The sequence below is a fragment of the Martes martes genome, assembly GCF_963455335.1.
Source record: "Martes martes genome assembly, chromosome: 2".
Classification (NCBI taxonomy): domain Eukaryota; kingdom Metazoa; phylum Chordata; class Mammalia; order Carnivora; family Mustelidae; genus Martes; species Martes martes.
Genome location: NC_137889.1, coordinates 66,648,749 through 66,675,728, shown reverse-complemented (window position 1 = coordinate 66,675,728; position 26,980 = coordinate 66,648,749).

Genomic DNA, 26,980 nt, shown 5'->3' with positions numbered 1-26,980 from the left:
ACTTGGTATTCAAAGAATAATGTTTTTCATGTTTGTACCTGAAAACCAAAAGAAGAATAAGAATGTAACTTCCTGCTATTATTTAGTCACTCTCCGTTTCCATCAATTAATTTGTCAGAAACTCATCCGAAAAGGTTGGTAAATAGGATTTGATCTAATGAGACCTCTGTATAGACTGGCTGGAAAGAGGATGATGTTCCAATTCACCTAAAATCCCGATTCTGGGCTCAAACTTTTCATTAACTAGGACAAAGTTTCTCCTGGACAAAAAAATCATCTGTGCTTTTTTTCCCACCGAAAAGTTCAAAGTCTTATAGCAGCATCAGAGAATATTCTGAGTATCATCCGTGTCATTAATTTCTCATGCAGTAGGATGACACCTATTGCTATTATAGGTTATTTCCCTAAAATTTAATGGACTTATTTCTGAGAACAGAGATGATAAAGATGATTACCCTTAGGGAATAAGAGCAAAGAATTCATATATTTGGATTGATCCAGAGTTGGCTTTTGTAGAATAAAGAAGACCAGGAGGGCAAGAGAGGTGAGGAAATATTGAGGATCTAACTGAAGGTGTATAGTGATGAAGCTTTAGCTCAAAAGGAAGCTAATAGATTGAAAATACTGGGAAGGGGCTGTTATGTTGGAACCAGAGGTTTCAGTGAGGTAAAGAATTGGATACACTATGCTAAGGTAGTGAATAAGTTGTACAGTCAGGAGGTGTTGGTCATTCAGTGAAGGAATTTAAGATTTCTGAGGAGTAAATGAGAAGGCCTCCGTGACTACCTGTGGACACTTTGAGAGAGGAACTTCAGTAGCTAAGACTGGAGATGTAGGGTGGGGCCAGACTGAAGGTCTTGTATGCTTCTTTGAGGAGCTTGAACTACATCTGAAGGCAGCTGAGGTGTAGCAGTGAAGATCTTTATACTCTGGGGTGACGGGACCAACAGTTGCTTTTAGGGTCAAGTATGTGAATGCTTGAAGGATGGGGGACATTGCAGGCAGAAGACAGTTCAAAGGTTATTTCATCAATCCTGTTGACAGACAAGGAATGGTTGGTCTAAGGCAGAGATTTGATTTGTGAAGCTTTTCTGTAATAGAACTAATGAGTTTTGGTGACTCATTGGGATGTTATTGGTAAAAGAGTGGGAGGAAGCACAGAATATCCGAAGGATTTTACATTTGGAGTATCACCATTAATTGAGGTAAAGAAAAAAATAGGTTTCAAAGAGGGGTGGGGTGGGACAAAACTAAAATAAGGTTTAGTTACAGTATGTGAGGAGAATCTGTGAAACATAAAGATGGATGGACCTGTGTGTCAGGAACTTGAGAGAGACTGGGGCTGGAGATGAAGATTTGAAACTCACACCCTACAGAGATTTGAAACTCACACCCTACAAAGGGAGGGGAGGTGGTGCGAAGGGAGAAGAGGACTCAATATGTAAACATGAGTACTGCTAAGAGCAGAGGTAGAGGTGAGATAGGAGAGAAGATGAGCAGAGTGGGAGGAGGAGAAGCAGAAGCAAATGGGGTTCTGGAGAGCAATGAAAGAGACAACCAGCATCTTAAATATTGCAGAAGAGCAGGAATGGCAAAGACAGAAATAGGTCTGGCTTTAGCAACTGGAAAGTGACTGGTTATTATAATTAGAGCAATTTCAGGGAGGTAGTGAGGCAGCGAATTGAGGAATATACTTATACTGAGAAAAAGTAGATAGTGAAGATAGAACTCACCTCTGAGAAGTTTGGGGATAAAGTAGGTGTACAGCGACAGAAAAGGAGGACCACTGATGAAAGGAATTGAAGGACTCAAATACCAAATGTCTTAACATTGCAAAGGCTATGAGAGAGTCTTCTTAGATCTGTGTCTTCCTGGGCTTGAACTAATGTAACAGTTATGACTTGGGGGACACGAATTTGGTCTTTGGAATGTCTAAATCTGTTTGCCAGCAAGCTGTATTATAGTCAACTCTGCTGGATATTATTTTAAAGAATTTAAAGCTATTCCTTTTGTGTTCCTTATCCATCTGCAAACATTTCTTTTTTTAAATGCAGAGTCAGTCTATGAGGACATTTCACAGCCTGTGGCAGACACAGGCTCTGAGAACTTCTCTTCCATGGACTGTTTCCAAGTCTCCCCTGGTTCTCTGAGACCCTCTGGGAGTGAGTTTCACTGTGCATGAGGAGTCAGACATCTTTAGTGCTTTTGGTTGTTATTTCCTTGATACAGATGGACCCACAGCCTTCTGTGGAATTCCTGCCCTAATCTCTTCGATGAGTGACACATTAGCTATGAAGACTATTTTCAAGTTATTGTTTTAATAGACCTTTTCCATCAGGCTCAAATAAACCATGACTACTTCACACTGGTTGGAAGACAGATTTAGAGTTAATGGGAGAGCACTACTAAATAGCAGTATAATACATGGAAAATTTACCTCCTTTTAATGTCATATTTCTTTCTAAATGGCTCCGATGAGTGGTTTTTTAGAAGGCTCATGAAAGTAGCAGAGTATTTAAAAAGTTAAAGCTTTATGACAGATTTCAAAAATATCTGAAAGTCAGTATATATGTTCAAACTTAATACTTCCATATCATAATACCCATAATAGATTTTAAAAACTTTTCTTGGCAATTAAAAAATTAACTATTGCTAAAGAGATATTAAAAAAAACCCCTTAAAACCAAATGAAATGTGTCAAGATTATTAGGTAGAAGCTGAAAATGAGTATGTGGGTTGGAGAATAAGGGTAGACTTTTTATTTAAAGCTATCTAGAATTTAGACAATGTGAAATTACTAATCAGTGTAATTCTCTCCTGTGGCAACCAGGAGAAAGAATTCTCCTTCTACTTCCTTCAGTGGTTAGGAATCTAACCACTGTCTTTTTGCTTATGACACTGTGACCTCTAAAACCATGGAAGACAAGGGTAGCACTAAATGCAATTTTGGACCAGGTAAAATTTGTTTTCAGTACCTTCAGGTCTTCCTTTCTCTCCTCTCTCTCAGGGCTCTCAGATTTTTCCTGGCTCCTTGCCCTGCCTAAACCTTCTCTTAGAGAAGGGTCAGCAAAGGCGATGTTTAGTTTAAATTGAAGTTTGCCTATGTTTTACCTCTTCTAAAGGAATTTATAAGTTTTATTTCTAATTATCGTATGAAAGAAAGGATTTGTGTTCTATCAGATTTTCAGGCATTAATCAATGGATGGAAAGGTCTTTGCAGGGGAAAACGGGCTTCTTGGTATATCACATAGATAGTAGCTTACCATAAACATCTATGCAAGACCAGCATGGTTTTAACAAGTGGGCTGAAAGTGTGACTATGTATTTATTATGTGCATAAGATAAGTCACTTGTGTGTGAATGTTGGGACTGCCTACTCTTTTTGCTCACATCCTACTTAATCCTCAACCCACACAATCCAGCTTCTCTACCTCTTCACTCTCCTTAAAGTCATTAATGGCTCCTTAGTTATCCAATCCAGTAGACTATTCTTTTTCCTGTGCTTTTTCATGTCCTGGCAGCAACATTTCATATCAACAGCCAGTTCCTCCCCCTTTCTGTGGTGTCCATGGCTTCCAGTCCTTCCTTGGAATTCTTTTTTTCTTTTTCAAGATTTTTATTTATTTATTTGACAGACAGAGATCACAAGTAGGCAGAGAAGCAGGCAGAGCGAGGGGGGAAGCAGGCTCCCTGCCGAGCAGAGAGCCCGATGTGTGCCCGATCCGATCTGAGGACCCTGAAATCACAACCCGAGCTGAAAGCAGAGCTCAAACTAATGAGACATGCAGGGGCCCCTCTCCTTGGAATTCTGCTGACTTAACTCACCTTTCCTACGACAGACTTCTGGGTCCTTTCTTCTGTCATCTACCTTCTAGCTGGGCAGATTCATTGATGTCCACCACTTGAACTGTGCAATCTGTCCTCTTCCTATCCAAATCTCTATCCTAACCTCCAGATCCAACATCTGCACCTGCAAATTCCATAGACACCTCGTGTGTCCTAATCTGAAGTCACAAACCTCCTTTTTTGGGCCCTATAGATTATCTGTTCTAATCAAGATAGAAACTTCAGCATTATTCTTGTTTTGTGCCTCTTTCTCATTTTTTTCCTATCAATTACCAAATTCTGTAAGTTTGTGCTCCTAAATATGTATTTGAGCATACCGGCATTTCTATTTATTGTGACTACTGATTTATGTTAGGCACTTACCATCTCCAGCCTGGGGTCCTTACTCTGCTTTTCCTCTGCTCCAGGTTTTGTTTTGTGGCTAGAGTGACCTTTCCAAACTTGAAATTAGTATTTGTCCCTTTGTCCTGGTTCTTTGTGTATCGACTGTAGAATATAGACTGAATTCTGTAGTCAAGACATGACTGTTCTGTTTCTTATCAGCTGGTCCACTTTTCTCCCCTAGCTCTCTGACTCTCCACTCATATTTCACCCTTTTGCAACACCAGTCTCTTTGAAGCACATCAAGCAGGTGTTTTCATCCTCTGGATTTGGGCAGATGCCATTCCATAAGCCTAGAATGCCCTCTCATCCTTCCCAGGGTAGGAAAAATCTCTTTTCCATTTGTTTTTTTCCTTTGTGAATTTTTGTCTGACACCTCCAGACAGACATTGGGTCCTGTTTCTTTTATGTTCTCATTGTATCTTGTATATACTCCTAATAATTCTGTTGTCATACTGTATTGTAATTGTTGGTTTACCAGACTGTCTTTCCACTAAACTCCAAGTTCCTTAAGGGCAGGGACTGCGTATCTACATATGTACCTGTGGTTTCTAGAACAATGTGTAGCATTTTCTTTCTTTCTTTTTTTTTGTGTGTGTGTGTAGCATTTTCAAAAGATATTTATTCAATGAATGAATGTGTGGATTAATTTGAAATGCCTAAAAATATTTCTCTTTTTTTCCCCCTAAAAGTGTTGGGGCCCTTAAAAGAGGCTCAACTGCTAGATTCTTTACCCTAATTCCTTTGTAGATGTTCTTTTTTTTTTTTTTTTTAAGATTTTATTTATTTATTTATTTGACACAGAGAGAGACACACACAGCAAGAGCAGGAACACAAGCAGGGAGAGTGGGAAAGGGAGAAGCAGGCTTCCTGCCAAGCAGGGAGCCTGATGTGGGGCTGGATTTTAGGACCCTTGGGTCATGATTTGAGCCGAAGGCAGACACTTAAGGACTGAGCCATGCAGAGGCCTCCTCCTTTGTAGACATTCTTATGTTTTCTTAGAGTAATCATTTATAGGATGTTCCCATTTTATACTCTTAAATCACTCTAGTAGTTCCTGTTATGGAAACTCAGAAATGAGATACAAACCACAAAAGGGCAGTGATAAGGAGGAAAGGTAAACTCCAAATATAGCTCTACTTTTTTTTCTAAAGGAAATAACATTTGAGCTTATTTTAAGAGTATCATTGTGATCACAAGGTACTGATTCAAAATACCAGAGAAATATTCTAATTTATTTGGTCTTTCCAATTGGTTGGCACTAAATATTTAGAAAGTGATATTTCATCAGAATGATTTCCTTTTTGGCCCTAATATTTAATTCTTCAGTAAAGGCCACACAACACATTGGCACTCTTTTTATGCAATTACAGGCCTGGGAACTGGGACATGTTCTATAGTGTTCTCTTGATCAACACAGAACACGTTACAGAGAACAGTTATTGAGCAGTAACTACCAGACAGGTACTGTTTTTAGTTGTTTTCATATATTAATTCATCCTGTGAGGTATGCACTATTATTATTATTATTTAAATTTTATTTTATTTTTCAGTGTTCCAAGATTCATTGTATATGCACCACACCCAGTGTTCCATGCAATTCGTGCCTCCATAATACCCACCACCAGGCTCGGCCAACCTCCCAAACCCCTCCCCTCCAAAACCCTCAGTTTGTTTCTCAGAGTCCACAGTCTCCATGGTTTGTCTCCCCTTCTGATTTCCCTCAAGTCACTTCTCCTCTCCATCTCCCTGTGTCCTCTGTGTTATTCCTTATGCTCCACAAATAAGTGAAACCATATGATAACTGACTCTCTCTGCTTGACTTATTTCACTCAGCATAATCTCTTCCAGTCCCGTCCATGTTGATACAAAAGTTGGGTATTCATCCTTTCTGATGGAGGCATAATACTCCATAGTATATATGAACCATATCTTCTTTATCCATTTGTCCGTTGAAAGGCATCTTGGGTCTTTCCACAATTTGGCAACTGTGGCCATTGCTGCTATGAACATTGGGGTACAGATGGCCCTTCTTTTTACTACATCTGTATCTTCGGGGTAAATACCCAGTACTAGGTATGCACTATTATTATCCCTCATTTTACAGATGAGGAAGCTGAGGCATAGAGAAATAACTTGTTTAAAAGTACAGAAATTTAAAAAAAAAGTATACAAATTAAGTGGTAGAATCGGGATTTGAACCTACGTAGTTCAGTCTGTTCATATGATATATGAGAAAACTAAGATCCATCAAAGGTCTTAATTACAAGAGGCAGAGTCCTACATTTTTGGCTTCTGGTAGTATATTAGCACTTTTTTATTTATTCAGGGTATGTGTTGCAAACTAGTAAACCATTGGAAATAGTCCTTTCCCATAGCCAGTGTTAGCTTTATTCAGTGGTTGTTCATAGCAAGAGAAATTTTCTTTTGAAAATTCTCTTTAATTCAGAATCAGAAAAAAATCTCAGATAAAACACACATACCCACACATAGATACACACACATTTGCAATGAACATTCTCAAAGTGAGTCCCTTTGATCATTGTGGGATATAGAACAGGCCAGAAAATCTAACTACACCCATATAAGCAGTATAACAAAATGCAAGAATATACTGATTATTACTTGAGATTTGCTTTTAGAATTATTAAAATTTAACTTCAATACAAAACTATTTAATATCCAGTTTTTCTCTAGTTTTGATGTAAAAGTTTGAATTCCCAAGTTCTTGGCCTCGTTTGGGGAAGCAGTGGACCCATATGGGACTGCACATGTTAGGTTGCTATGGTTGTGATTTGCAAGGCTCATGAAGAAAGCTATTTCACTGTTTTCTGTGGGGATTACAGAAATAATTGTCACACTGGTTTTTGTATCTTTAAATTAGAAGTTCTTGGTGGTGGTGGGCTTTTCTTTTAGCAGCATGTTTCTGCTTATTGAAAAGCTTTGCTGAACACAATATACCCACTTTGCTATGTAAATAAAGACATTCTTGTTGGAATAATGAAGTTCATGGGATGCCTCTTCTGGTAGGCCTATCTGTCAATCTGTGTTTAGTTGACTTTCTCAGCCCACCCATTCTAATTACTGCTTTTCAGTCTCCTAGAATGGGGATCTAAGAAGGGGATTTGTTACAATTGAGTTATTTAAATAGAATTTTCCAAATATACAGTATCTCCTCCTCAGACCACAAATTCACTCCCCCATTCCTTCCTACTTGCTTTAGATAATAGCTCGTGGCAGGCTGTTATTAAGAACTAAAGGGCAGGTTTCAAGTACCCTCAATTTATGAAATGGTGAGGGCCAGTCAGTAAACTGCATGTGTTTGGTATTATTACACTTTATTATAATTTCATTTTGACTGCCGCTGAGTTTAAGAGTGTGAATTCTTTTTATGGAGATAACTTCATGAATGCTGAATGGCAGATATGCTGTCAGTCATCTGGCCATTTTGGGGACTAAAGTTTGGCTGACTTTTGACTAAATATGGGTCATATTCTAAATTTTTTTTTATCATCCAGTAACTTCATATAGAATCTATTTTTTTGAAAAACATGTTAAAAATGTTAAATTGAAAGTATGGAGGAAAATATTACCTTGAAATGTAGCAGACCTGTGACATTATTTGTGTTGTTTAGTAAGGCAGTAGATATCTTTGCAATATCCCTGCCCTTGCCCTCTTGGCCAGTGACTCAGAGACAGCTTTTCAAAAGCTAAGAATATGGTCTATGTCACATTAGTGCAGAGATCTCTACATATCTTCTTGGATATAAAAGCCTGCTGTCTCCTGTTGTGACTTATTTATAAAGGAAACACTGGAGGCAAAATTTCTTGCTTTGTAAAATGAATGGTTCTTTTTTATTTTCTCTTCTAAAGGGTTGCAAACTTTACATGGTTCATAATCCCTTTAAGCAGTCATCTTATCCTAATATTTTCCTTTCCCAATCTTCCTTTCTATGCTGCCCTTCTTAAATCTATTACTGCCTGAATTTCTCATCACCCACTCATGTCAGTTCCTGGTAGACTGGCTTCCATTCCCATTCCCCTCTCTTGGGTCACTGATGGTCTCCTCATTGGCAAATCAGTGAATATATTTTTTTTTTTGTATTCATGTCTTTCTATCCATGTATTCATGTCTCCATCTTATCTCTATCTCCAACAAATGATTGATGTTATTGGTCATTTCCCCATGTGCTTCTTTGTAGGAACAACAATAGTAATAATGATTAATGAAATTATTGATGATAAATGTACTTACAAATTATATAATAGATACTTTTAACAATATTATTGCTATTTCAATTCTTAGGACTATAAAATTCTGGTTCTTCTATTTTCAAGTCAATTTTCTGTATCTTCTTTAATGACTCTACTTTCTTCTGTAATCTATTCTCTGCAGGCATTTTCCAGTTTACTTAATTTAGAAATTTGAGAGTGACCTTGTTTTCTTGCTCTCTTTCTCCCCCCTCATAATTCCTCAGTCAACAAATCTTTTGGATCTCCCTGTGTGGTATCTTTCAAACTCAGCCTTTCCTTCTCATTGCTACCCTCCAGTCTAAGTGTTCAGCAACTCATGTCTGGACTTCTGCCTCCCGGTACAGTCTACATATCACTGCTGAAGAGAATTCTCTATTCCACTAATATACACAGAAATAATCTGGACATGAAGTAAAGCAGTGGTGGTAGGAATGAAGTAGAACAAGAGATATTTAGGATTCACAGGATTGGGTACTGGGGACATTGAGTTGGGATAGTGTTCCGGGCATCATTATCTAGAGGACATTTGTAGTTATGGGAGAACATAAGATCACCCTAGAAAGAGAAAGCTTGGGACAGAATTTCACTACTGAAGGACAAAGCTGATCTTCTTTTTCTCCTAGTAGTGCAGTTAGGACCTTTTATTCAAACAAATTCTTAACTGGATGTCAGTATGTGAAGCACATAAAAACAAACCTCCTTGTGCCAAAGGCTAGTGTGCTTGACCTCCCCCTGTTCTTGCTCTGTCACTGGTTGGGGCTCCAGAAGCACCACGGGGAAACCATGTGGTACGGAAAGAGTAGGGGTGAGCAAGGAGGGGAAAGTATATTTGTTGAGTATCTCTTTTGTCCTAGGCACTGTTCTAGGTACTTCCCATGTGAATGACTTATGATTGTGATGATCCTGGGGAGGGTAAGTAGAATCAGTAACTATTCTTTTCTGAGCTATTAAAATTGTCGTTAAGAAAACTCTTCCAAAAGTATTTAAAAAAATCCTTCATTCCACTTGGAACGGGTCTGTGTGCTTTCCAAATCACATATAAACATGGATAGGTTAAACCTAATATACAAAATTGGTTGCTAGAAGCTCTTCGACTCTAGAAATGTAATGTATTCACATTTCTTTTTCAGAAAATCTCTCCTGAAAATATAGATGTTCCAGGTAACTATTGGTGATAACCCTTATGAAAATTATTAGGATAATTAGGATTATTTTACCAGATTCTTTTAGCACAACTGGCAAAGTCATCCTATACTCTCTCTTTTTTATTTTTAAGGGCCATAACTGATACATCACAAATGATTCTTAGATGTGTGTTGTGTTTAATTTTAAAAGATTTTCTCTGCTTGATGTCTCTAGAGGTTTTTGAAAACTAATACTATAGAGAAATTTGTTTGGCAGCTTTCACAAGTAAACTGTTATCATCCTGGTATATATTTAAAAAGTTTTTCTTAACTTTTGTCAGTGTATACTAGTAAAATTTTGTGTTATGTTCATAGTGGTACTGTAAGCTCCTTGGCTTTGTACTATTTTATTTCATCAGAATGTTGTATCAAAGCTTTAAAATGAAATTTCTAAAAAGAATTAGTTTTCCATGTGTTAAGTTTTAAATAAATTATGATTTAAAGTCCTCCCTTTATTATTATTATTTTTAAATATTTTATTTGTTTCTTTGACAGAGATCACAAGTAGGCAGAGAGGCAGGCAGAGAGAGAGAGGGGGAAGCAAGCTCTCTGCCAAGCAGAGAGCCCGATGTGGGACTCGATCCCAGGACCCTGGGATCACGACCTGAGCTGAAGGCAGAGGCTTTAACCCACTGAGCCACCCAGGCACCCCTAAAGTCCTCCCTTCAAATGCATTAATTCACTTTAATTTTGTCTATCCTTTGTGAATACTTTATCAGACTTCTATAGATTTCCTTAAGGAAACTGTGTTTATAATTTTTAACAGAATAATGTATTATGTGTTTTTAAGATCCTATGATATAAGTCATGAACTAAACTCTTTTGTATATATACTTCATGCTTAGAGACTATAAGCGCATAAGTTGATGTTCATGTACATACTTAAATATTTAGGTTTTAAGTTTCTCAATTAACATTTTAAAACAGGGCTTTCAGAATTTCCATATCTGAGGAAATGTCCCTTCTATTGTGATAAGCAACAAAAACTGTTTTCAAATTAATTTTTCAGGTGAAAATTTAATTTTTCACATTTTAATGGGTTGTTTTGGAAATAAAATCTTTCCCACAATAAGGAGCAAAAATTACAAGCCCATTAAGATATACTAAGGGCTTTAGGGCTATCTCGTTAAAGCAGTCAACGACCTAAGGTTTGGCTTTTTTTGTTTTTGTTTTTGTTTTGTTTTTTTTTTCTTTGTAAGATAGTTAATGGACTGCCATTGTTCTCTTCATTGCTGGGATTATTGTGACCTGAATTAGGAAGGCTTTTGTACTTTCACCCTTTAATTTAATTAGATAATGATTTTGTAGTCAGGAGTTCCCTGGAGATAACAAATTTATTGACACTGTAAATCAACCTCTAGATGCAGTTTCATGTTGTTCATTTCATTGCTGGTGGACAGAGAGTCCACATGGAGTATGGGACAAATGTTAATTCTGCCAACTATTAAATCTCCAGTGATCTAGGCTGATCTTGAAACAAATGGTGGAAAGTTTGGGATAGGAGGCTAAATGCATGAAGTCCTGCAGAGATGTCCTACATTTCATACAATTAAATATGTTAAGATATTGGGTACTAGAATATTGCAATAAAGTAAGTCAAAAGAATTTTTTGTTTTCTCAGTGCATAAATATGTTTATACAATTTTGTAGTCTATTAAGTGTGTGGTAGCATTATGTTTTAGAAAAACAATGTACATACCTTAATTAAAAATACTTTATTTCTAAAAATGCTAACCATCATCTGAGCTTTCAGTGAGTCATACATAATCTTTTCACTGGTGAAGGGTCTTACTTCAATGTTGATGGCTGCTGGCTGATCAGGGTAGTGGCTGCTGAAGGTTAAGGTGACTGTGGCAATTTCTTCAAATAAGACAATAGTCAGTTTTGCCACATCAACTGACTCTTCCACTCATGAACAATTTCTTTGGAGCATGTAATACTATTTGATAGCATTTTACTCACAAGAGAACTTATTTCACAACTGGAGTTGATCTTTTCAAACCCTGCTACTGCTTTATCCGCTAAATCAGTATAATATTTGAAATCTTTTGTTGTCATTTCAACAGTCTTCACGGCATCCTCACCAGGGGTAGATTCCATCTCAAGAACCACTCTCTTTTCTCACTCAAAAGAAGCAAATCCTCATCTGTTAAAGTTTTATCATGAGACTATAATAATTCAGTCCCACCTTCAGACTCCACTTTTAATTCTAGTTCTCTTGCTATTCCCACCACATCAGCATTTACTTCTTCTACTGAGTTCTTGAGCTCTTCAAAGTCATCCAGGGGGATTCAGGACCAGCTTCTATTGAACTACTGTTAATGTTGGTATTCTGACCTCTTTCCATGAATCACAAGTGTTCATAATGGCATCTAGAATGGTGAATCCTTTCCAGGAGGTTTTTAATTTATATTGCCCAGATCCATCGGAAGAATCACTATCAATGGCAGCTATAGCTTTATGAAATGTATTTCTTAATTAATAGGATTTGAAAGTCAGAATTACTGCTTGATCCATGGGCTGCAGAATGGATGTTGTGTTAGTAGGCATGAAAACAACATAATCTCATTGTCCATCTCCATTAGAGCTCTTGGTGCATTGTCAACAAGCAGTCATATTTTTAAAGGAATCTTTACTTCTGAGCAGAAAGTCTCAACAGTGGGCTTAAAATTTTTAGTAAACCATGTTGTATATGGATGTGCTGTCATCTATGATTCTTCCATTTATAGAGCACAAGCAGAGTAGATTTTGCATAATTCTTTGCATAATTTTCAAGAGCCCTAGGAATGGTAAATGAATATTAGCTTCAACTTAAAATCACCAGCTGCATTAGCTCCTAACAAGAAATTCAGACTGATTTTTGAAACTCTGAAGTTGGGCATTTATTTCTCTTCTCTAGCTATGAAAGTACTAGATGGCATCTTCTTTCTGGTAGAAGGCTATTTCATCTACATTGAAAATCTGTTGTTCATTGTAGCCACCTTCTTCAATTATCTTAGCTGGATCTTTCGGAGAACTTGCTGCAGCTTCTACATCAGCACTTGGTGCTTCGTGTACTTTTATGTGATGGACACAGCTTCTTCCCTTAAATTCCACAAACAAACCTCTGATAGCTTCCAGCTTTTCTTCTTAAGCTTCCTTACCTCTTTCAGCGCTCACAGAATTGAAGAGAGTTGGGGCCTTGGTCAGGATTAGGCTTTGGCTTAGAAGAATGTTGTGCCTGGTTTGATCTATCCAGACCACTCAGACTTTCTTCCTATCAGCAATAAAACTGTTTTTCTTTCTTGTCATTTGTGTGTTCATTGGAGTAGCATTTTTAATTTCCTTCAACAACTTTTCCTTTGCACTCACAACTTGGCTAACATGTTGTTGGCTTTTGATATGCCTTCCTCACTATGCTTAATCATTTCTAGCTTTTGATTGAAAATGAGAGATGTGTGACTCTTCCTTTCACTTGAATTCTTAGAGGTCATTGCAGAGTTATGAATTGGTCTAATTTCAGTATTGTTGTGTCTCAAGAAATAGGGAGGCTTGAGGAGAGGGAGAGAGATGAGGAAGAATTGTTGGTTGCTAGAGCAGTCAGAACATAAACAACATCACTTAAGTTCACCATCTTACAAGGGTGTGGTTCATGGTGCCCCAAAACAACTACAATAGTAACATCAGAGATCACTGCTCACAGATCACTGTAACAAACATAAGAACAATGAAAAAGATGGAAATGTTATGAGAATTACCAAAATGTGACACAGAGACGCGAAGTGGGTGAATGCTATTAGAAAAATGGTGCCGAGAGACTTGCTCAATGCAAAGTTACCACAAAACTTCAATTTGAAAAAATTGCAGTATCTGTGAAAGTCACTAAAACGAGGTATTTCTTTCTTTTTTTTTTTAAAGATTTTATTTATTTGCTTGTCAGAGAGAGTATTAGAGAAAGCATAAGCAGTGGGAATAGCAGGCAGAGGGAGAAGCAGTCTCCCTGCTGAGCATGGAGCCAATGCAGAACTTGATCCCATGACCCTGGGAGCTGAAGGCAGCAACCTTGTTATCAGGTCATGATCCCATGACCTGAGCTGAAGGCAGCCGCTTAACCAACTGAGCCACCCGGACATCCCTAAAACAAGGTATTTCTATATATAATTTAACTGACAGAAAGTCTTGTGTGCCAAAGTGAGGAGTGATAGGAGATGAGTTTAGAAGGCTAGGCAGGGGACAAATCATAAAGGGCCTTTTAGGCCACATAAGTAATTTCGGTTTTTTTTCTGACTTTACTGGAAAGCCAATCTTTGCGAAGCCCATATTGGCTATTACCTAGAAACTTTAACCAAAGAGGATTTATCTACTAAGAATGCATTCAGCTCTTAACCATAGGAAAAAACTGGGGTTTTTGCTGAAGGGGAGGTGGTGGGGGGATGGGGTGACTGGGGGATGTACATTAAGGAGGGCATGTGATATAATGAGCACTGGGTGTTATACAAGACTGATGAATCACTGAAAGCTACTTCTGAAACTAATAATACACTACATGCTAATTAATTGAATTTAAATAAAACAAAAGTATTTAATAATTTATAGCTTTAGATGCTTAACTTAGAAAAGAGGATAGCTAAAGGAAGTCAACCGTATGGTGACAGTGGTAACTAGACTAACTCCGGTGATCACTCTATATTGTATGCAATTGTAGAATTACTATGTTGTACACCTGAAACCAATAAACATTATATACCAACTTTACCTCACTATAAATCAATATATCAATCAATCATAGAATAAAATAAAATAAAATATATTTTTTTGTTTTTAAAGATTTTATTTATTTATTTGACAGAGACAGAGATCACAAGTAGGCAGAGAGGCAGGCTGAGAGAGAGGGGGATGCAGGCTCCCTGCTGAGCAGAGAGCCCAATGCGGGGCTCGATCCCAGGACCCTGAGATCATGACCTGAGCCGAAGGCAGTGTCTTAACCCACTTGGCCCCCCAAGTGCCCCAAAATAAAATATTATTTTGATCCTAAGTAGTTTTAGAATAATATCAAAGAGTCTCTGTATGACATATTTTTAAAAAATAAATGTTATTTTGTCATCATTAAAAAAAATGAATGCATTCAGTTGAAAACAACAGAGAACCCTACAAACAGTGCCTAAGATAAACCAGGGTTTTATTTGATTCACAGGATAAGAACACTGTACACTGTCAGTCCAAATCTGGCTCAGTGATATCAACAAGGATCTAGACTTCTTCCATTTTATTGTGCTCCATTCTTAACATGTGGCTTTTATATCTTGGTTGTAATATGGCTGCTTCATGCTTAGATATCATGATCACAGTCTTGGTAGGAAGAGGAAATAAAAGGTTGAAAGTGTGTGGTTATTAGTCTGCCCTTTCTGAAAGCTCTTCTGGAAATTCTACTCAGGATTATTCTGATTATTTCTCTTTGGCCAGAACTGGGTCAAATGGTTACCTTTAAGGAGAGCAGCTCAGAAGACTAGTACTGAGCTGCCTACTCTGTGTCTCCAAACAAAATCAGGGCTCCATTGGTAAGAAAGAAGCGTGGAGGTGGGGGGAATGGATGCTGCATAGACAACTAGCAGTGTCTACTACCATGGGAGTCATGTTTCAGGCTATTTCAGGAATAGTGGAGAGATGATGGAACTTCAACTAGGGTAATAGAGACAGTGGTAATAAGAAATTGTCAGATTTATGATATTAAAAGAAAAGAGTCAACAAGTTCTCAATAGTGGATTTGTTGTGAGATGACAGAGGTAACAAATAGTCAGAGATGTTTGCCCCATTTTTGTCCTGCTTACCAGGTGAAAAATGGTATTATTTATGGTGATAGTGAAAACTTGGGGAGGAGCAGAATTGGAAGGAAAAGAAATCTAGAATTCTAACTAAGGCACAAATACCACCATTGTTGATGTCAGAGGCAGGAGTGCTTTCACTGAGCAGTCAGTAGATCTGCTGTGGCAGATATTTAGAGATTAGGCTGATGATGGACATAACTTGAAATTTTTGAGCTTGTTAGTACATCATCTCATACAAAACGGCAGCCAGATGTAGCAAGAGATCAGTTTGAAACTCTTGGGACCTTGAATCAAATGAATCCTCTGACGTCATTATGGTTTTGGTGTAATTGGCCCATTTAAGTAAGAAATACCCTCTTGGGTATTATGCTAAGTGAAATAAGTCAATCAGAGAAAGACAATTATCATATGATCTCACTGATATGAGGAATTTGAGAAACAAGACAGAGGATCATAGGGGAAGGGAGCGAAAAATGAAACAAGATGAAACCAGAGAGGGAGACAAACCATAAGAGACTCTTAATCTCAGGAAACAAACTGAAGATTGCTGGAGTGGAGGGGGATGGGAGGAATGGGGTGGCTGGGTGATGGACACTGGGGAGGGTATGTGCTATGGTGAATGCTCTGAATTGTGTAAGACTGATGAATCACAGACCCGTACCCCTGAAACAAATAATACACGATATGTTAATAAAAAAAAAGAAATACCCTCTTGGATTTGGGAACTGGGTGATTTTATCTTAATTAAGTAGGCAACTGTGCTTCTAAAGAAACACAGAATAAAAAACGGAATATGGTAGGGGAATATGTGCGGGTGTGATAACTAAGGGAATGGGTATTTTCACTTTAAAGAACACTTAGGAGCAGATAATTAAAATGTGAAATACTGGAATGAAACTATGAAATTAATCCTGTTGGCTGCTGCTCCCATCATATTGTTATTACTATAACACAGTGCTGTTAGGATTATTAACATATAATGGCTTATAAACATATAATGACTCTCTATCCCTGAGTCAAGTCAGAACTTCTTGGCTTACTTTTCAAAATCCTCCAGGATATGGCCCCATCTAACCATAGTTCTCACTTTGTGCTGCTAGTGCCTGGAAGGTGGTTCTCCTGTTTCTCTTTTGTCCAGCCCCTGTAGATGTATCCATCAGTGGGATGAAGGCTATTCCACATATTATACAGACCTGATGTGGCCTATAGGTCTACCAGCAATTTCAGCACTATCATTGGATGGAGTTTAGGATTAAGTCTTATTGTGTGTATCAAATAACCATGATGTAAACTTTAAATATCTTACAATTTTATCTGTCATCAATAAAGCTGAAATTGAAAAAAGTGTTAAGTCCTATTTCCTGCTAGACCCCCAGACCTGGGGCACCTAGACAAGCCCTCCAGACTTCCTTAATTATCCCTGGCACGAACAGCATTGTTCCTTGGACTGGGTTTCTGTCTCCCATGCAGTACACCAGCCAATTATTTTGCATGATACCATTGTTTCCTTTGAGGACTGAGGATACTGCTTTGATCTACTCTTGTTACCTTGGAGGATTGTATTATTTAGTGTTAGGTACAGGCTCTCCCTTCCTTATGGTATATTCCTTATATATTCCTTATAGGTCTCCCAGAACCACACACAATTCCCATTGACTCTTGCAGAATTGCCAGAGACTCTTGTCACCTTGTCTTGTCCTATGGATTAATTTTAGTTCTGAGGTCTGCCTGAACAATATGTAAGTTTGTTTTGCTCTTATAGTCTGTGTTGCAAACTCATTTTTAGGTTTTGTAGTATCCATTTTCTTCCACCTCCTATTCCAGTCTGGCTGATCTCACCTGATATGATCATTCTCTCCTCTGTGATTTTTTTTTTTTTTTTTTGGCTATTCACCTGATTTGGAAAGGGCTTTTTTCCCCCTCTCTATATTCAAGACCCTATATACCTGACAAGATCCAACTCAAGTTCTAGTTTTTAAACCTTTATCAATTTCTAGTTCCAATGTATTGCTTCTTCTATCCAACCTCTTTTAATAGTTGAGCACTTTAGTTATGGACCCATTTTTAAAACGTTTCATGAGTATACATGTATTTCTGTTACTTAATAATGAGCCCTTGTGGCCATAAAATAAAATGAATGTTTAAATGCTTTGACTTGAGGTAAAATTTCCCAAGTGAAGTTTTGGATTTTCTCTATCCAGACTGCATCTTACCCAATAGCTACTCTTTCCCTTTCTATCAGCTTATGTCTCTGTTTAAAAAGGTGCTATTGTAATCTTTGTGATCTTTAGTTAGGTAATGGTTTCCTTAGATATGACACCAAAACACAAACAACAAAAGAAAAAGTAAATCAACTGGAATGAGCAAAATTAAAAACCTGTGTGCTTCAAAGGACACCATCAAAAAGTGAGGCAATCCACAGAATGGGAGAATTTTTTTGCAAACCGTTCTGATAAGGACTTGTATCTAAAATACATAAAAGATGCTTACAGCTCAATAACAAAAAGACAAATAACACAACTGAAAAGATTTGACTAAACATGTCTCCAAAGAAGATATACAAATGGCATATGAAAAGATGCTCAACATCATTAGTCATCAGGGAAGTGCAAATCAAAACCACAATAAGATACAACTTCACATCCACTTAGCCACTGAAATGTGTAATAAATATGTAATACTTATTATATAAGTGTGTAATAAATGTGTAATAAATATGTACAATATGTAATAAAAAGAGATAATAACAAGTGTTGGCAAGAACGTGGAGAAGTTGGAACCTTCACACACTGTTACTGGAAATGTAATGTGGTGCAGCTGCTTTGAAAACAGTTTGGCAGTTTCTTGAATGTTTAAACATAAATTTACCAGATAATCCAGAAATTCTATTCCTAGGTATATATTGAGAAATATATATTTCTATGAGAAATATTTTCATAGAAATAATTGTATTCTATTTCATAGAAATAATTGTACGTGAATGTTCTTAGCAGCATTAATCATAATAGCCAAAAAGTGGAAATAGCCTCAGTGTCCATCAGCTAATGAATAGACAAATAAAATGTGATATATCTGTATAATAGAATATCATTTGACAATAAGAATTGAAGTACTGATACATGTTAAAACATAGATTAACATTGAAAACACTATGCTAAGTGATGGAAGCCATTCACAAAGGACCAAATATTGTATGGTCCCATTTACATGAAGTGTTTAGAATACGCAAGTCTATAGCAGCAGGAAGTAGTGATTACCTAGCAATGGGGGAGACAGTGGGGTACTGGAAGGGTGATGGCTAAGGAGTATGGATTTTGGGGGGGTTAATAAAAACGTTCTAAAATCAACTGTGGGAATGGATGCACAACTCTCTTAATGTCTTAAAAGCCACTGAATTGTACACTTTAAAATGATGAATCGTATGGTATGTGAATTATATTCAATAACAGTACTTTAAAAGAACAAAAACAAAACGTCCACTCTGCTGTTAAAGGGATTCAGTTGTTCCCCACCAAAAAAAAAAAAAAAAAAAAAAAAAGAAAAGATGCTATGGAATATTCTCTGTGGTGGATGCTGAGATGCACTACTCAGAACCACACCTGAAAGACTGAACAATTTATTCTCCCAGCTGCTTGGGTGTCAACTGCTGGTGACTCACAGCAAAAGTCTCTCTCTGGGAATTGCCTTCAGCTGATGAAACTACACCTTTAAAGTTACACCTCATCCCAACCACAGTCCAATCCCATGATGGAGCAATGTCGTGGTCCACTGGCCAGAGCCCCCTTCTTCCATTGAGGACACCTCTGAAGGGTCATCTCAGCTCCAGAGGTACTCCTGGGATCAACTGGAAATGTATCACAACTCAGTTTCCATGACTCTTTTACAGGTACCATTCTAAATAACATTCCCCAGTATACCTTCTCCATACATCTCCATCTCAGAGTCTGTTTCCCAAGGAACTCAACTTAAAAACACCCAATATTGAATGACTATGATTTATTCTTATCTTCTTTAATATAGGTGGTCCTCATCAGTTACACTGTAGGGACTCAAAGGTTTGACGAACTGAATTTTTTTCCAGAGACCGACTTGTTTGCTATCTACATAGAGAATGAATTTATGGACAATGGCCATCTATCTTCTACTTGATCCCTGAAAGTAGTTATTTCCGAAGGTTGAGTTGTCTGACCTCTGGCTTTGTTCCGTACTTTTGGCAAACTCAGCCCTTTCCACAATTTCAGTTACTGAATAAATCTTTCTGCTGGTGAATGTCATATCCTTGCCAGGCTGCTAGACATCTCCACTTGCCTGTCCTGTGACTTCCTAATTAAGATTGAATGCTGGTCTGTGCTGTGGCTACGGGTGGGAAGAATTAAGAGTGGTAGTAAGGGGTGGAGGTGAAACGTTCTGAGTGATCCCTTAGGACTCTAAGAACAGAAAAGAATGTAAGTAAAACGTGAAATGTATGAGGTTGAAAAAGAGTGGGAATGAATCATGGTGAATGGATTATAGAAGAGTTAGCCAGGACTTGCAATTAGGACTGAGAGGTAGGCACATTGTAATCAGAGCAGTTAGAAATAGTGGCTTGCAGCTTGAGTAGTTCCTTAGAAGCAGCCAGGGGTATTTATCTCTGAAAGTGTCAGCTGTGGTGGATGACACCACAACATCTAACTCAACAAACTAAAACTCATTTCCTTATTTTAACTAGATATCCCCAAATATCCATTTGTCAATTACTGGCCCCATTCTCTTTCTGGTTACTCATCCTTGAAAAATTCAAGAAATCTTTGACTCTTTCAGGGACCTTGCTTCTCATATTGAGAAAAATCTCACTATTTTTGTGAATTTCATTCTTTCTCAAATTCAGTAGAACTGAATTATAGTGACTGCGGCTTTATTGTGTATAACTGATTTCCAGGATTCATTTAACATTTATTTATTTATAAATTATTATTTTTTAAAAGACTTTATTTATTTATTTGACAGAGAGAGGGAGACAGCGAGAGAAGGAACACAAGCAGGGGGAGTAGGAGAGGGAGAAGCAGGCTCCCGGCTGAGGAGGGATCCCTATGCGGGGCTCCATCCCAGGAACCCGGGATCATGACCTGAGCTGAAGGCAGACGCTTATTGACTGAGCCACCCAGGCGTCCCTAAATTATGTTTTCTTTCTTTCTTTTTTTTTTTTAAAGATTTATTTATTTATTTATTTGTCAGAGAGAGAGAGAGGAGCGAGAGTGAGCACAAGCAGACAGAGTGGCAGGCAGAGGGAGAAGCAGGCTCCCCGCCGAGCAAGGAGCCCGATGTGGGACTCGATCCCAGGACGCTGGGATCATGACCTGAGCCGAAGGCAGCTGCTTAACCAACTGAGCCACCCAGGCGTCCCATCTAAATTATGTTTTCTGAAAAAGATTATTTATTTATTTATTTATTTGAGAGACAGAGATTTGTATTATTTTTTTGAGAGAGAGAGAAAGAGAGAGTGCGTGCGCACATGAGCAGGAGGAGGGCTCTGTGATCATGACCTGAGCAAAAGGCGGAGGCTTGACTGACTGAGCTATGGAGGCGACCCAAGAAAGTATATTTTTATACTGTTTCAGAGGAGGATAATATACAAAACTCATAAACATTACTATTTAAAATAAGCTTTATATTTTTTAAAAGAGAATTCTTTTTTTTTTTTTTTAAGATTTTATTTATTTATTTGACAGAGAGAGATCGCAAGCAGGCAGAGAGGCAGGCAGAGAGAGGGGGAAGCAGGCTCCCTGCTGAGCAGGGAGCCCGATGCGGGGCTCAATCCCAGGACCCTGAGATGATGACCTGAGCTGAAGGCAGAGGCTTTAACCCACTGAGCCACCCAGGCGCCCCAAGCTTTATATTTTTAACACAACAAAAATAATTCCCCAGAAGCCTAGCCCTAACCCTCACCCTATCTTACAAGTATGCACATCTATGTTTGCAAAGATGTAAACAAGGGTATTCACTGCAAAATTGTATATAGTTTTAAGAAAAAGGTTTGGAGGGGCACCTAGGTGGCACAGTTTGCTAAGCGTTTGACTCTTGATTTTGGCTCAGGTCATGATCTCAGGGTCCTAAGATCGAGCCCCACATCAGGCTCAGCATTCAGCAGGGAATCTGCTGGAGATTCTCCCTTTCCCCATCCCTCTACTCCTCCCTGGCACATGTGTGTGCACTCTCCCTCTCACTTTCTCGCTCAAAATAAATAAATAAATCTTTAAAAAAAAAAGAGAAAAAGGTTTGGAAACAATCTAAATGTCCACCCAGCCAGACAGTATGCATATACAAGTTCATATACAAATGGCAGTATCTATAATAGTGTTCTGCATATTACTGTTTTTCTTAAAAATTTATCTTGGGAATTGTCTCTTTTTAGTATATACAGATCTGCTATATTCATTTTATTCATGTATTCATTTTAACAACTACATAAACCATCCTTCATATTTCAGATACCTTACTTTGTTTGTATTTCTCAAACTGTTCCATGTTACTATATCCAAACCCTCTCCCCATTAAAAAATAGAAAGAAAAAAAAAATCCCTCATTCACCCTTCACTGCTCTTCATTGGAAGCCCCATCTCTCCCTTCTCCTACATGCATAAACTCCTCAAGAGAGTTCACATACTTCCTCAACCAGAACCCATTCTTCAACCCTCTCATCTGTTTTTGTTCTCATCTTTCTTTTTTTAGAAAATTTTTATTTATTTATTTTTTTCTTTTCGGTGTTCCAGAATTCATTGTTTATGCACCACACCCAGTGCTCCATGCAATACGTACCCTCCATAATACCCACTACCAGGCTCACCCAACTTCCCATCCCCCTCCCTCCAAAACCCTCAGTTTGTTTCTCAGAATTCACAGTCTCTCATAGTTCGTCTCCCCCTCCAATTTCCCCCAACTCACTTCTCTCCATCTCCCCGTGTCCTCCGTGTTATTCCTTATGCCCCACAGATAAATGAAACCATATGATAATTGACTCTCTCTGTTTGACTTATTTCACTCAGCACAATCTCTTCCAATCCTGTCCATGTCGATACAAAAGTTGGGTATTCATCCTTTCTGATGGAGGCATAATACTCCATAGTATATATGGACCGTATCTTCTTTATCCATTTGTCCATTGAAGGGCATCTTGGTTCTTTCCACAGTTTGGCAACTGTGGCCATTGCTGCTATGAACATTGGGGCACAGATGGCCCTTCTTTTCACTACATCTGTGTCTTTGGGGTAAATACCCAGTAGTGCAATTGCAGGGTCATTTGTTCTCATCTTTCAACGAAACAGCCTTCAGTAAGATCATCAATATTATTCATATGACTGGACACATATGAACATTTTTCTCCAACCAGTGATCTTTTTTGTTTGTCTTGTTTGCCATGCAACATGCTCTCCCTGAGTTCTGTGGGCATTCCTGGTTTTTCCTCTACTTTGATAACCTTTTTTTTTTTTTTTTTTTCTGTTTTCTGTCTGGCCATTAAGTCTTAGAGTTCTTCAAGTCTCAGTTTTAGGCCATCTCCTGTCCTCGCTCTACTCTCTTTCTAGGCAAAAATAAACTAAGGTGTTAGTTATCTCCCATAGCCTAACAAGCCTCCTGCATGCCCAGCCCATACCTGTCCTTTGAGTTCCAGACTTGCCTATCCAGCTGCCTATTTACCAGCACCACTCCTTGGCCACCTTCTTTTGGAAGTTGTTTTTATTTTTTTAATTTATTTATTTTTAAATTAACATATAATGTATTATTAGCCCCAGGGATACAGGTCTGTGAATCGCTAGGTTTACACACTTCACAGCACTCACCATAGCACATACCCTCCCCGATGTCCATAACCCAACCACCCTCTCCATACCTGCCTCCCCCCTGGCAACTCTCAGTTTGTTTTTGTGAGATTAAGAGTCTCTTATGGTTTGTCTCCCTCCCAATCCCATCTTGTTTCATTTTTTCCTTCCCTACCCCTCAAACTCCCTCACTTTGCCTGAAATTTCCTCACATCAGGAAGATCATATGATAATTGTCTTTCTCTGATTGACTTATTTCACTCATTTTTGGAAGTTTTTAAAAACATTTCAAATTCAGCATGTCCAAAATTACCTCATAATCTTTCCCAAAAATCTAGGCTTCATTTCCAATGTTCCCTATGTCACTAAATGCTACCATAATTTATCCTTGGCAAAAGCCAGATACCTCAGAATCATCTTTAATGCTTTCCTCTCCCTCCCTGAATCCATCACAAAATCATGTCTACTTAACCTCTTAAATTTTTTCAAATATGTCCACACCTTCTTATCTCCACTGCAGCCAAAGAATGCCATGACACTTTGTCTCTCATATGGACGATTACAGGAACCTGCTAAGTGTTCTACCTCCATCCACTCTCACCAGCCTCCCCAATCCAGTCTCACCAAACAGCTAGTGATCTGTTCAGTATAAACACCAGGAACACCACTTCCCAATGTAGGAACATTATTAGTATTCCTGCAATAAAGACAAATGTCTTACGTGGCTTATGTGCACCTGTCCCCTTATGTTCTAGCAACAAACAGCTCATACACATTCTATACCCTGGCCAAGCTTTCCTTCTTTAATTCCTTCATTATGCCACGTTACCTCCCACAAAGGGTCTTTTCACAAACTGTCCCTCTGATGAGATATGTTTCCCTCTCTTCCTTGTCTAATTAATGCCTATTTATCATATGTCATACAGATCTTCATATGCTCAAGAACCTCTTTCTGCCATCCCTGACTAGATCAAAATCTCTCTGTTAAGACGTATCTCTGATACCTAGGACCTGTCGCAGTTGCAATTTTACATTGATTATATACATTATATACATATAATTATATACATTATGTAATTATTTTATTCACATCTATCTCTTCTTTAGACTACAAGCTGAGAGCAATACATGCTATTTTTCATTGCAAAGAAAATTTCCCAGTAGAGTATTTTTTGTAGTAGAGTATATGGCAAATGCTCAATAAATTACTATTTAATCCAGGTGCCTGGGTGGCTCGGTTGTTTAAGCACCTGCCTTCAGCTCAGGTCATGATCCCAGGGTTCTGGGATTGAGTACTGCATTGCTTCTCTCTCTGTTTCTCACCCTTCTTGTTCTCTCCTTCTCTTGCTCTCTGTCTCTCAAATAAATGAAAAAATATTTTTAAAAATATTTTTTCTTCTGTTAAATGCATGGTTTTTACTTAACTTTCATGCTTCAACAGTTGACCTACTATAATATATTATAGCATATAGAGTGAGGTAAGGATACAGTATTCTTTTTCAGATGACTATCCAGTTTTTTTCAACACCATTTATTATATAATTCCTCTTTTCCTGCTAGTTTGATATGCCACTTTATTGACTAATAAACAGCTGATTTATCTGGGTTTATTTCTGGACTTTCCCTACATCCATTATCAAGCCATTCTAATCAAAATGTTTTATGTTTTTGTATCTCATGGCTTTAAATTCTATGATGATTTTTTCTTTCTCATTTCTTTCCTGAGCTATTTTAGCTTATTAAGAAAAAAAACAAACCCTTCTTTTGTCTTCTTATTTCTCCCTTGAATCCTTCTATGTGCTTTGAAATGTTATTTCATAGAGGCAATTTCTAACATTCATATTAGATGGTTTAGCAGGATGTTCACCTGTTTCATGGGAAATTTTTTCTAGTGTGCTCTCTTTGTCTACCTTCTACTTAGGCATGTCTCTTTCTTCCTTTTTCTTTCAGTCTTTTCACATAGATTTTATGTTTCTTTTCTCAGTATCCTTTTGTATATTGGTCCAATTTTGCTGCAACACTTAGTCAAATATACTGTGGTATTTCCCATCTATTTCTGTTTCTCATTCTTTGTTGTTTGCAGGTAGTTTCAGAGGAAAACAGCCTCAATGGTATTTTTGTTCTGCTATCTTAAATCTGGGAGTCCTCTGACTTTTATATTTTGAGGCTACTGTTGGTTCCTCTTAAGCTTCATAGATTCAGAGTTACCTGGAAAGGTTTTCAGGAACTTATGCTGATCAAAAGAGCCCTATGCTGATCAAAAGAGCCCTGTCACTGCAAATATTAGAGTGGCTCTAAGATTATGGAGTAAGTCAGAATTAGAGGAAAAAATAATATGCAAGAGTTTGTAAGTGGAAAAAATAAACCTTAGTGAAATGAAATAGTAAAATGAAAAGTAAATAGTTAATTTTTTTCCCTGAGAAATTGGTTGTATGATGCAATGGTAAAAAATTGTAAGTATAAAGTAGACTCATTTTTTATATTTTAAGAGTTTTAAATGGTTCGTGAAAATCTGCTTTTTTTTTTTAAAGGGGGGAGGTGCAGAGGGAGAGGGAGAGGGAGAGAGAGCATCTCAAGCAGACTCTGTGATGAGTGAGGAGCCTGATGAGGGTCTTGATCTCACAACCCCGAGATCATGATCTGACCTGAAATCAAGAGTTGAATGTTAACTGACTGAGCCACCCAAGTGCCCTGAAAATCTACTTGTTATTGAAATACTAAATTATTTTTAAAAAACGCAAAGATTTAGTTTATAGACTTTTCATAGTTATTATTGCTTACTGTTTAAGTCAATGTATAAAAAGTGTCACAAAAATAAAGATGACAATATTGAGACCAATGAAACATATATATGTGCCTCAATATATGAGTAATATAAGAAAACAACATGTTTTACAGAGCCAAAAGTTTTCACTTTGGATTTTCTTTCTATGTTGCATAGTAAAACAGTGACTTTACTACATCCAAAATCAGGTGGAAGAAGTGTTTTTGTTTGTTTGTTTGTTTGTTTTCCTGGCTGTTAAAAAGGTGTGGCTTGTTCATCTTTCTTTCATTTTTGTTTTATAATCACTATTGAGAGATATAATTTTTTTGATGTTCACTTATGGTAATAGGGGAATTATACAGCTTAAAAGAAATTTTCCATTTTTCCATCTCTTGATAGTAATTTTAATTCATTTTCTTTAAAAAGGGCTCTGCAAGTTCATGTAAAAGAAGTAGATCCAAGATGTCCAGGACTTTTCTAGAACCTATGTGCTGTTTTCTCTAAGATGACTTGATCTTTCTTTTTGTTTTTTCTTTTTTATTGAAGTATAGTTGATGCATAGCTGATGCAATCTTATATTAGTTTCAGGTATCTGACACAGTGATTTAACAATTCTATACATAATGAAATGCTCAGGTGATTTGATTTTTCTTTTCTTTTTTTTTTTTAAAGATTTATTTATTTATTTGAGAGAGAGAGTGGGAAGGGTTAAAGGGAGAGGGAGAAAGAAAGGGGAAGCAGACTCCCCACTGAGGAGGTAGGATTTGATCTCAGGACCCTGGGATCATGACCTGAGCCTAAACCAAAATTTGGATACTCAACTGACTGAGCATCCAGGTGCTCTGGTGATTTGATTTTTCTAATAACAAAAGATGCCAAACTGTTACAGAGTGACCAAGCACTATAACCTATTTGCCATTTCTCCATAAATGACACTGTTGAAGTTTTGGCTGT